This window comes from Amblyomma mixtum, chromosome 10 (assembly GCF_055824585.1).
Source record: "Amblyomma mixtum isolate Tamu chromosome 10, ASM5582458v1, whole genome shotgun sequence".
NCBI classification, from domain to species: Eukaryota; Metazoa; Arthropoda; class Arachnida; order Ixodida; family Ixodidae; genus Amblyomma; species Amblyomma mixtum.
This window is the reverse complement of record NC_143021.1, coordinates 97,208,792-97,221,570: the sequence shown is the minus strand read 5'-3', so window position 1 is coordinate 97,221,570 and position 12,779 is coordinate 97,208,792.

The following is a 12,779-nucleotide window of genomic DNA, read 5'->3' as shown; positions in this document are numbered from 1 at the left end:
AATGGCCTTCTCTACATCCGCCGCCAACACTACTGGCCGTGCTCTGAAGTTCAGGAGGACGGTGGCGAGATCTGGATTCAGGTTAGCGCCACTTTCAAGGTTATCGGTCAGCTACTTTGAGATCCCTTTCATGAGAGAAAGCGTCGAACACGACTCGGAGTTTGGTGGTTGCGTTATCGTATGTACCAACAATTTGATGCGGCATATAATACATCTCCGGTGGTCCTTCCATTCGTGTTTCATGGCCGACTTTCTCAGCCATTCCACTGTCATGACACAGCCGATTGCTTGATCGTATTTTCGCATGAGCTCTGCGTTTCTGGGTAGTTTCTTTCGTAGGTTATCTAACCTTCGTTGTGCAATATCTTCGTTTGCAGCTAGCTTCCCGCTTGCTTCCATGGTGGGCCAACTTTACACCTGGCATTGCGTGCAGTGATGCTGGTCTCAAATCTTCGTATCCCTTGTTCTCGCTTGGGCTTTCTGCCGGTGTGTCGATAATTCCCAAGCTCTCTAGCTCCTAGAACTGCTTGAGAACCACTGTGCAATTTCCCTCTACTGTGGCTCGCAGAAAGATTGCCTCGGCGCAACTCAGTACCGGTGAACACGAACTGCATTTTCCTGCACCGCCGATCCGATGCTGCGTGTCCCGAGCAGGGAATGACGGCCGTCGCGGTAGTGCACCAAACTAAAACAGTGGACGGACTACTACTGGCTAGCCAGGACATACTGGCTGCGGAAGGAGTGGCAATTGCCCTAGCTGGAACACACTAGCTCAGAATACATTCTCAAAGATTCATAGACAGCGTACTGCAATTACCTCAGGGGCAGGGTCGCGCCGCTAGCAGCTAAAATCCTGCAAGATAGCTGCACCCGTGGCTACCAACCCCCACAAAAAACACTTAATATGGATACCAGGTCATCAGGGCATCCCAGGGAACGAGAGCGCACATGCCTCAGCCCGAGAATTGCTCCCCCGGGCACCCAGTACGGATGCCGTGGAACCTCCTACCCCACTGCTAACTTACACCGACATACTTCAGCACTTAAGATGATCCCGTAGGGTCTGCCTTCTGCCGGCTAACACACTAGACAAAGGGGATGAACACCACCTCCGAAAGCTGCAGACCAACACTTGCAACAAACCACGAAGAATACACGCAATAGACTCGGAGTCATTTGACTCACAATGCAAATTAAGCGGGGAGAAGGCGGACCTGTACAATATAACATGTGCCTGCCAACGAAATCTGGCGATCACTGTTAACAACCGGCCAACGCAGGAGGGGTGGGAGGCAGCACTGACCAGCTCGGACGAAATGAGTCAAAAGCAACTCATCGAAAGAGCCCGGACAGCAGCCTACGCCAATGGGGTTCCGGACTGAGAGCTCCAACCACCGCTACAACCTCCTAAACATATTCATTAAATTATTTTACCACCACCGAACATCATCACTGATGCGGTCAGACTGCCTTTCAGACGACGAATTTGGCCTGTCACCGCTCCCCAGCAATGGTCTGATCCGATCAAAAATTACAATAGAGAGGTATTCTAGCTTGTCCAGGTCGTCGCCTAAACTGCAGCTAAGGTTGTCTAACTCTTCCAAGATACTTTCGTCTGGGCTTGGGAGATCCTGTTCACAGATAGTCGGCGTTTCTAGAGGGTCGATTTCGCACTATCTGTTATATTGCCTCCTTCGCAAAGTCAGCTGAACCTTTCTAAAGGTGCATTCTTGTTTATCGCCTCCAAACACACCAACTGATAGGATTTAGGTACCAAGCAGCTTCCAGTTCATCTGCTCTGATAACTATTCGGTAATAATGAAGCGCTGGCTAGCAGTGTCAAACATAATTCTAGCCAGTTTTCTCTTCTTCTGACTCTCGGCGTATGCTGTCACAGTTTCGAGCAGAACCTCCGGTGTCGTGCAATACTACGTTGCTAGCAGGCTGATTGGACCAGCGCTTCCGTTTACGCCCTGCTGTGTCTCATGCGATTGAGCGTCTCGCCGGTCGGGAATGAAGCTCGGGTCACACATCGTTGAAGCATGCCTGCCATGACACTTGCTGCATGATAACATGCTCTTGCACATCCTTGGCGTATGTTTTGGCCTCGTACATGAGAAACATCGGCTATGATCCAGGAACATGCGTTTCTTCTCCGACAGCTCCCATGCGGTGCTGCAATTCTCCGTTGCATGCTGTTTTGACTTGCATAGGAAGTGTTCCACGTCCCTCATTGTGCCATGAAAGGCTGCCGCCGACGAGTGTCGAGGCTTGCCAAGATATGCTGCACCCTTCACCAGTTCCTGCGCCTGATTACGAGATATGGACTTACCAAGTGCGTCGTTCGGTTGCTTCCAGCCGGCCCTTTCTCGGGTCTCAACTTCGTTCCGAAGGAATTCCAGAAGTGCGCGAAGCTCTGTCTTATGCACCGACTCTGTTTCTGTCTCGGAGCTAGTGTCGCTGGGAGAGGTGTTGCCATGGGTGGAACCCACTGCATCCTTCGAAGCCATCATCCTGTTGTACAGCTGGCTCAAGTCGGGTTGGTAGCGCCCGTAGATCAAGAGGGTAGAGCATTAAGCAGTACCATTCTTCGCCCACACCGAACGCCTTAATGTCTCGCATGTGAGCCTGAAGGCTGTCATACCGGCGCCGCCAGAGTGTGGGCACTGCCTGTCGATGACGCCTGTGCGGCAGCCATGAGGCTCTCCATCTGGTCCTGGGTGATGATGACTTGATTAGGGAATTGATGTTTTTGCATGTCAGTGGCGTGGTTGTAGCACTCCGCCGTCAGTTGCAACCCCTCAATGGCAGATGCTCCGTGTTCTGTCTGAGAAGATCGCTAATACTGGAATTTCACCGCTAGGGAAAGGTCCGAATTCTTGTAGATCATTGTTTCAAATAACTCCCAAAATGGCTGCCAATTCCTTCTTTCGCCATTAAATTTCAGGAGTTCTAATTTAGGGAGCCTTGTCTTGGCATCCGTTCCTGTCGTTGTGCTTCGATGTCCATTTGAGTCAGTGCTGTCCACGTTCGTTCCCTCTGTGCTGAATTTCGCTGCAGACTTCAGCTTGGTTAAAGTGTAGTCGATCTTGTCACCGCATTCGATGATGGTTGCAAACTCTCCGTCGCCTTCCTGTTCGGTGATCGGAGGCTCGATCGCGGCGCCTAGATCCTTCTGTTAACGTTAAGACAATTACAGACGCTCGATAATAACCTCCAGGTCCTCGACATGCGGTGCGGTAGACATCAACAAGGCTTCTGCCTCACCAACCAGCCATGTTTTTTGAAGATGACGATGATTTCCTCAGGCTTAAACGCGTTGCGTGAGTTTTCAGGGCCTTCCTCTTTCTCTTCGAGATGTCCATGTCTTTCGAGGAGTCGATCTTGGGGGTCCGTTGATGTTGCAGGACCGTTCCCGGGTTTCGGCACCAGAAATTACTGTAGTAACGAAGAGATCCGATCGGCGTTATTAATCGCTCGCCAGCACACAGATTCTCATTCTGCAGCACAACAACCACCGTTTATTGCATGCAGGAGACAAGGCGGCACACTACCTCGTCAAATATGGCAAGTCAACTACACAACACTGACAACCCCGTCCACACCACTACCGTCCTTCGTCACCATTGTATATAATTTTGCTATTCAGCGCACCACAGGCTACAGCGCTTTCTTTCTGGTTTACGGCTGCCAGCGTTCTGTTGTATTCGACACCAGCTTCTCCGCCGCAGTCTATCCGTCAACGTCACTGGGCGAGCAGTTTTCTTCTCGTATGGCCCACTGTCGTCATCTTGCGCGCGTCAACACTGAAGTCGCCCATCAAGAACGAATACACCTCTACGACCAGCACCATCGTACTGTCTCCTTTGAACCCGGTGGTGAAGCTCTCTTTTGGAAACCTGACTGCACCCCTGGCTTGCGCGAGAAGTTTCTTCATCGCTTCATTGGGCCTAACACGGTATTACAACCAATGTCACCCGTCAACTACCACGTTTCCGCTTCCCACGCCAGTGCCGATCGTCGCCGACGCTTAGAAAAGGTTGTTCACCTGTCACGCAAGAAGCCATACCATACGCCTGTCGCCCCTTTACCATATCTGCGGCTAGGCCGGCCGCTTTACTGCCGGTGGAATTTGTGTGAGCGCGTTGTGCGAACTTCTACTTGTTTCACATGTATGTACTCACCATCGCCATCGTCGCTCGCATTTCTTAGGACCGCGTACTTAGGGCCAGGCTGTCCTAGACTAAAAACGTTCATCGAAGCGGAGGCTCACAATACAAAGTACGCACAGTTTGCACCTTCATTCACATGCACTCTTCCTTCTGGGCAGAGTTTCTTCGCTTTGAACGGCGCCTATTTGACGTTGGCAGCAATTAACTATTCCTCCTTAAGCGCACCATAGAAAGGCTTTAAGACATAAATTTCTACTGAGCTTATGCTTTTCCCTGATATACGTGCCAGAAGCTTACATATTAGGGTACGGGTAGCTCTCCTAGGTGTCGACATCTCTGTTGCAAGCGATGTGCTCAAAAGAAGTTTTGAGATTATTAACCTCGCAGATTTCTTTTGGTTTTCGCAAGCAGTCAAAGACATTTTTTTAACTTGGGGAGGCCAGATTAAATGCCATAAAAACTGCTCATTCCATGGATCTCGTTTTCACTAAAAAAACCGAAGTTACCGCCTTCAGAAGCCTGTTAATATTGTTGCTTAAAAGACGCACGCTCAAACCTCATGTTTAGATATCAGGTCTGTTATCTACGGTAGAAACCTTGCCTTTTTGAGAAGACTGGGCTCAACATAAAAACTGGAATGAAGATGATTCAGCACCGCCACCAACGACAACGAAGCGCTAGCGCCGCCCGTCGAGGGCTTGTGCTGGAGAACTGCTCCTTGTGTGCCGGTCTCTCGCCTCGCTGGTTCCTAGACTTCTTGCGCCAGGGTCTTTGTGGTCGGTACTTCAACGTGCCAATAAACCGCTCTACATTTGGTAGAGGTTGCTGCGTTCTCCTTTCCCCATCACCGTGGACCTTCGCAGTCGCACCATCCCGATCTCCAAGGCAGGTCAGCAGCCCCCCAGTCAACAGCCCGCCCCCCCACCGGAGCCAGTCGTCTGCACCGGTGCCGTCCGGCAGCGGGACCCCGCTGTTTTCAGCGGCCACAGTGACCAAGATGTGGAAGATTGGCTGGAATCGTATGAACGGGTGAGCCGCCATAACAACTAGGACGACCGCGTCGAACTCACCAATGTGATATTTTACCTGAACGACGGCGCGAACCTGTGGTTCCGGAACCACGAGGCCGACATTCCCATCTTGGCCGTTCTAAAGAGCACACTTGCGGAGGTTTTCGGCCGTCCCGCCGTGCGGAAACTGCGAGCTGAGCAAAGCCTGCGTGTCCGAGCTCAGCACACGGATTAGACTTTCACCAGCTACATTGAAGATGTAGTTGACTTTGCAAGCGTGTTGACCCGGCTATGACCGAGGCTGACAAGATCAAGCACATTATGAAAGGCATCGACGATGACTCTTTTCAGATGTTGTTGGCGAAGAGCCCCACCATCGTTGTCTCGGTCTATACCCTGTGCCAGTTTCGACGAGTTGCGGAAACAACGCCTTTGCGCTCGTCGCCCCCCCCCCCCCCCCCCCCCACCTGCCGACTCCATCTCCGGACTGGGTATCCACCATGACTTACTCGCTACCATCAAAGACTTCGTGCGGGACGAGGTCGCCAGGCTACTCTCGCTCCTATGCCGCCAACATCCGTCACCACCCGTCCTCAGTCCTGAGATCCGGCATGCCATCACGCAGGAGGTCGCCGATGGACTTCCTTGTCTTCGGCAACCGGCTACTTTGGCTCCCCAGGCCGGTATTTTCCCGATCCAGCCCATCCCTGTTGCAGCCCCGTTGAGCTACGATCCTCCAGTAACCGTGCCGCCTGCGCGCGCACCCGTGCCTCTCACCTACGCCGACGCTGTCAGAAGGCCACCGCGGCCGCAGGCCTATGCATACGCTCCTCCGGCGGTGCCCGCGCCTGCTGCTCCCCGACACCGTTTCGCGCCCGCTGCCTGCAATCCTTGGCGCACGGCTTACAACAGACCTATCTGCTACGCCTGCGGTATTCCAGGCCACGTCGCGCGCCTCTGTCGACGTACTCTGCCTGCGCCTCTGCACCCCCTGCCGGACTACCCCGCTACGAATCGCACCTTTCGCCCACCATTCGAACCACCCCAACGGGGCACCTCACCCGACCGCGCGCTTGGTCGACAGCCCTACGTTTCCCACCGCTCGCGCTCCCCTCGCCGCCGCCCCTTGTCTCCCATGAGGCGTCGCACCGTACCTGCCGATTCGGAAAACTAGCAGCCGCAGTTGCTGGGGCACGAACTGAGCTCTCATCGCCCTGCTTAAGCCCTCGCCTTTCACCGCCGAATCTTCTTGACGTGTTTGTAGACGGCGTCCCGACACCTGCGCTTGTGGACACTGGGGCCACCGTTTCTGTAATAAACGAAAACTTCTGCCGTTCGCTTCGAAAAGTTACCACCCCATCTTCTGGACTCTCTCTCCGCACAGCTAGCGCCGAGCGCCCTCATGCCGCTTGCACAGCACGCGTCGTCATCGCCGATGTTTTATGTGATGTCGGATTTTTAGACCTCCGTGCAAGCTCCCATGACGTCATCCTTGGCTGGGATTGTCTATCCCGTCACAGCGCCGTCATTTACTGCGCCCGTGCGCATGTCTTTTCTCCGCTCGATGAACCGCCGATTCGCTTTGATGCTTAGCTTGTTGTTGCCGAGGGCACCGATATTCCCACTGCGAGTGCTGTGCTCGTCCCTGTGTGCGCCGCCTCTGTTTCTGACGCCACCGTTCTCTTAGAGGATTCCCCCCTCCTTGCCTCTCGCCGACTTCTATCTCTTCCCTTCGCCGTCATCGACATTCACCACGGTGCTGCCGCAATCCTCGTCTCTAAAACCTCATTCTCTGCGTTCCCCCTGCTCTGTGGCTCCAGTGCGTTGGTCATTTTGAAACCGCAGACTTGATCTTTTCCTTGGACACCGATGTGACCTGCTCCAGTCCCAACATCGCTGCCCTCACCCCAAGTAGCGCTACTCCCGATCACCCACTGCCTTCGGACATTTTAGACCGCTCTGTTGACCCCGCCCGCGGCACAGCTCAACACGCGCAGCTTCTTGCCCTGCTTAACCAATTTCGCCCATCGTTTGACCACGAGTCCTCTTCTTTGGGCCGTGCGACCACTGTGCAGCACCACATTGAAACCGGTATTCATACTCCTCTCCGCCAGCGCCCCTACCGTGTGTCACTTCCCGAGCGCCGCCTCATCGCTGAGCAAGTTGACGACATGCTGCAACGCGGCATTATTCAGCCATCTGCCAGTTCTTGGTCATCCCCAGTTGTCCTGGTGAAAAAGAAGGATGGCACAATACGATTTTGCGCGGACTATCTCTGGCTCAACAAAATTCCGCGCAAAGATGTCTACCCGCTACCCCGTATGGACGACGCCCTTGACTGCTTGCAAGGCGCCGAGTTCTCCTCTCTGGATCTCCGTTCCGGCTAATGCCAAGTCCCGATGTCTGAGTCCGACCGTCCTAAAACGGCATTCGTTACCCCTAACGGTATATATGAATTCACCGTAATGCGATTCGGTCTCTGAAACGCTCCCGCCACGTTCGAATGAATGATGGACATCTTCCGCAGCCTCAAGTGGAGCATTTGTCTCTGCTATTTAGATGATGTTGTGTTTTCGCCCGATTTTCCGACGCATCTCCAGCGCTTGCGCCAGATATTGAGCTGCCTCACCCGCGCTGGCCTTCAACTTAACCTCAAGAAATGTCACTTTGGCGCTCGGCAACTGACAATAATCGGCCACCTCGTACCAAAGATGGCGTTCTACCTGATCCTGACAAACTCCGTGCTCTGGCTGACTTCCCTAAACCGACCTCTACGAAACAGGTGCGCCGATTTTGTGGGCCTCTGCTCCTATTTTCGGCGCATTGTCCGTAATTTCGCCTGTAATCGTCGCGCCCCTTACGAAACTCCTCAATGGTCCCGCGGACCTGTCTACGTGGGACTGTGCTTGCGATGGAGCTTTTGCTGCGCTCAGTCGTCTTCTTACTTCACCCCCTATTCTTCGGCGCCATGGCCTCAGTGCTCCTACTGTGATGCACACCGATGCAAGCGGAATAGGCCTCGGTGCAGTCCTGGCCCAGTGCAAGCCCGAATTTTCTGAATACGTTGTTGCGTACGCCAGTCGTGCTCTCACCAAAGCAGAGTCGAACTAAACCGTAACTGAAAAGGAGTGTCTGGCCGTAGTGTGGGCTCTCACGAAATTCCGCCCATATCTATAGGGCCGCCCATCCACCGTCGTTACTGATCAGCACGCCTTGTGCTGGTTGGCCTCCGTCAAAGACCCTTCAGGACGCCTTGGCCGCTGGGCGCTCTGTCTTCAGGAATTCGATATTACCGTAGTCTACCGGTCGGGCCGCAAGCACTCCGACGCCGACGCCTTGTCACGCTCGCCACTGCCCTCTCCTGCGCCCTCTTCCCCCATATATGATTCCCTACTCGCAGCGCTCACTACTTTGGACATGCCCAATCAACAACGCCAGGACCCATGGATTTCATCCTTGTTCGATGTCCTTCGTGCATGCTCTATATTCTCCTTCCCTCGGGCACTTCGTCGCCAAGCTTCCCATTTTCCCATCCGCGACGATCTCCTGTACCGCCGCAACTATCGTCCGGACGGCCGAAAGTGGCTCCTCGTGATTCCCCGACATCCTCGGTCTGAGATCTGTGCACACTACCATGCCGACCCTCAGAGCGCTCACGCCGTATCGTTAAAAACCTACGAGCGACTACGCCAGAGGTACTACTGGCGGGGCATGTACAACTTCGCTCGTCGCTACATTCACTCCTGCACACCCTGTCAGCAGCGGAAGTCGCCACCTCGACCCCCGACTGGCCCGTTGCAGCCATTACCGTGCCCGGCTCACCCTTTCGATCATGTGGGCATCGACCTATATGGGCCGCTCCCGTTCACGACCGCCGGGAGTCGGTGGAATATAGTCGCCGTGGACCACCTCAATCGGTATGCTGAGACCGCTGCCCTACCTGCGGCTACTGCACGCGACGTCGCCTTCTTCCTTCTTCATCACTTCGTCCTGCGTCACGGCGCTCCGCGAGAACTTCTCAGTGACCGCGGCCTTGTTTTCTTGTCTGGAATTGTTCTCGAGCTTCTCGATGCGTGCCACTCAGTCCACCGTACCACTACTGCTTACCACTCCCAAACCAACGGCCTTACCGAACGATTCAACCGGACTCTTCGCCACATGATCGCCATGTACAGTAGCTCCGACAGTTTCTAATTGGGATCACGTCCTTCCGTTCGTGACCTATGCAGATAACATCGCATCTCAAGCAACCACCGGCTTTTCCCGATTCTTTCTTTTATTCGGGCGTGAGCCTTCCTGTATGCTGGACACAATCCTTCCCTACAACCCCAACAGCTCAGAATATACTTCCGTTTTTTACATTACCCGCCATGCTGAGCAGTGCCGCCAGTTGGCTCGCTCCTTCACCGCCGAACGTCAAGGACTCCGCAAACATGAGTCCGATCAAGACACGCCCGCTACACACTTCTCCACTGTATCATTGGTCTGGCTCTCTGTTCCGGCTGCGTCCATATTTTCGGCCAAGCACATTGTTCCTTACCGCACCTTAGAGCGTACGTCACCAGTGAACTATATCATCGAACCGGTGACACCTTCTTTGGACCATCGCCGCCGTGGTCGCGACGTCGTTCATGTCAGGCGCTTGAAGCCTTATTACAGCCCTCTCGTCGTCTACTTGCCTTGAGTCGCCAGGATGGCCCCTTCTTTCCGCCGGGGCAGTTAGAATGAAGATGATTCAGCACCGCCATCAACGACGACGAAGCGCTAGCGCGGCCCGTCGAAGGCTGGTGCTGGAGAACAGCCGCTTGTGTGCCGGTCTCTCGCCTCACTGGTTCCTAGACTTCTTGCGCCAGGGTCTTCGTCGCCGGCGCTTGAACGTGCCAATAAACCACTCCCCAGAACCAATATTGGCTTGGCAACAGCCACTTTATTATCCTTTATGCAACGAAGACGCCGCACTGCGGTGCAAGAAAGGAGAAACCGCATTTTAGTATCCAACGCTGCCTTCTTGTGCAGATTCTCTCTGTGCTGCCATCCATGGGCGCTCTGCGCTTGCTTAATATTGCCGCGTCTACAACATTAGCCGCTCGGCGGCTGTTCGGCACGCAGCTCGTGCGCCGCGCTGTTCGCTGCTGAAGAAGACGAAACTGGACGTTCCACCCTGGCCGTCTCGGTGTGCTATCGCATCTTCTCGGTGTTGGCGTTCCTCTGCCGCCGTTTATACGTGGCTCTACCTGTAGCAACTGCTACGTGACACCGGTGGAGGTTGCGGGCTCGACGTCCCATGTCCAGGACCCCTGCAAACAGCCGTTCATCGAGAGCCGACCAGCTACCGCTTGTCTGCACACCCGTTCACCACAGCAGCCGCCGCCTCCTGGGAGTGGTCCCAGAGTTTTGTCTCCTCCACAAAGAGGCCCGCACTCATCGACCTGGTGAGCATACCACCATGGCGCAGGCTAGCGCTTCACACTTGACGCTTCAGCAACCCCGTGTGCCAGCCAGCTTCCATGGCGTCACTTTCGAAGACGTTGAAGACGGGCTTGACCAGTTTTCAGCGGGTCGCCGATTTCAACCAGTGGAGCCCTGCGCAGAAGCTGCGGAACGTGTATTTCGCCCTCGAAGACGGAGCCAAGACGATTTGAGAACAGGGAGGTCGATATCCAAATCTGGGATACCTACCGCTAGCAGGTGCGGGACACCTTTGCTAGCAAGGACCGCCGGGATAGTGCGCGGCGCCTTCTGGACGCTCGTGTACAAAAGCCTGATGAGGGCCTTGCCATGTTCGCCGAGGACGTGACCCGTTTGTTGGCGTGCTGACCCAGATATGGCGGAATCCACGAAGCTCCGTCGCATGATGCAAGGTGTGAAGGACCAATTCTTCGCTGCTTTGGTCCGAAATCCCTCGCAGACTGTAGCCGACTTCATCAAAGAGGCAACCACCATTGAGCGGGCCTTGCAGCAGCGCTGCCGCCGAAATGACTCTGTGCGGTGAGCGAAGCGCCAGTGCGGCTTCTTTGAGCGTGTCCAGCGACAATTCATCGTTGCGTGAGCTCATACGCGCGGTGGTCCCTGAAAAGCTCCAGAAACTGACCCTTGCCTCGTCTGATCCGACGGCTGCGGCTCTTACCGAAGTTGTGCGCGGCGAGATTCGCCGAGCATTTTCACCGCCTCCTCCAGTCATGCCGGAGCCACGCCCCATGAGCTACGCCGCGGCTCTCCGTTCCGAGTTGCAACCTGTGCAACGTTTGCCGTACCACCCGCCGCCGCTAACCGCTCCGCCACCGTCGTTCTACCAGTGGCCCCAGCGAGGACCTGCCATGCGTCCACCGGCCCGGAAGGCGGCTGTTTGGCGCACTTCTGACCAGCAGCCGTTCTGCTACCATTCCACAAAATAGAGGAATACCTTGCTGCCCACGGCACCACCTCTACCCGCCGACTCCGATCCCCGTCTCCCGCACGAATCACGTCGCCTGACCACCAGGCTTTTGCAGATGGACTACGGGGTCGGTCTCCAAGCCCGCGCCGGGGAAACTGAAAGCGGCGACCTCAGGGGGGAAGCTTGCTGACAGCAGATATAACGAAGACCCCTGAAAGCCGCCGGAGCGCGATGCCGCGATCCCGATGCCGCCGCAGCCTGATCCTGTGATACCGAATTTTCCTGACACCGATGCAGTTGTTAGCGCCGGCCTCCGCATTCACGTTGAAGTGCACCCCGTGACTGCTTTTGTGGATACAGGAGCCGACTTTTCGATAATAAGCAAGCACCTCGCGGATCGCCTTAGCAAGGTGAACAGAATGGGATGGACCTGAAATTCGTACTGCTGGCGGCCACCTCATGACACCTGTCCGAAGGTGCTCTGCTCGAGTCACCATTGCCAACTGCTTTTGTTCGCACTGTTGTTGTTCTGCCGCACTGCTGCAAAGACCTGATCCTTTGAATGGACTTCTTGCGCGAGCATTGTGCCATCATAAACCTTCCTGGTCGTCTGGTAACCTTTTCGACCCCTGGAACAATTTCAGCCGACACCAAACCATGCAGAGCGGCCCTGCGCACAATCGACGCAGATGTGTCTCCGCGATCCTGTGCCCTTGCTACCGTCATTTGTGCCAACCGGTGCAGTGCTGATGGCATAGCAGAACAGAACACTGCGCTTGTGCTCTCTCATGGGGTCTGCCTCGCGAGAGGTATCGTCACGCTACGGAGCGGCCTGGCAGATGTCCTTCTAACGAATTTCGGAACCGAACGGCAAGACATCGCCAAAGGCCGGCACTGCGGTCGCATACTTCGAGGGCATCGCCGAAACTAACGACTCCCTTGCCCTCCAGAGCGAAACGTCCACTTGTCGCACACCTTAGTTGATCCTTGACGTGAACCCAGGCTTACCCCCAACCGATAGGGAAAGCCTGTCGGCCATCATCAGCAGTTTCAAGACTGTTTCTCGTCTCCGTCAGCAGTCAAACAGACGCCTCTCGCTAAGCACCGCATCATAACTGACTACAGTACCCGACCAATTCGACAGAACCCATACCTTGTCTCATTGCGGGAGCGTGAAGCCGTCGTTATACAAGTCCAAGATATGCTGAAGGATGGTGTTAT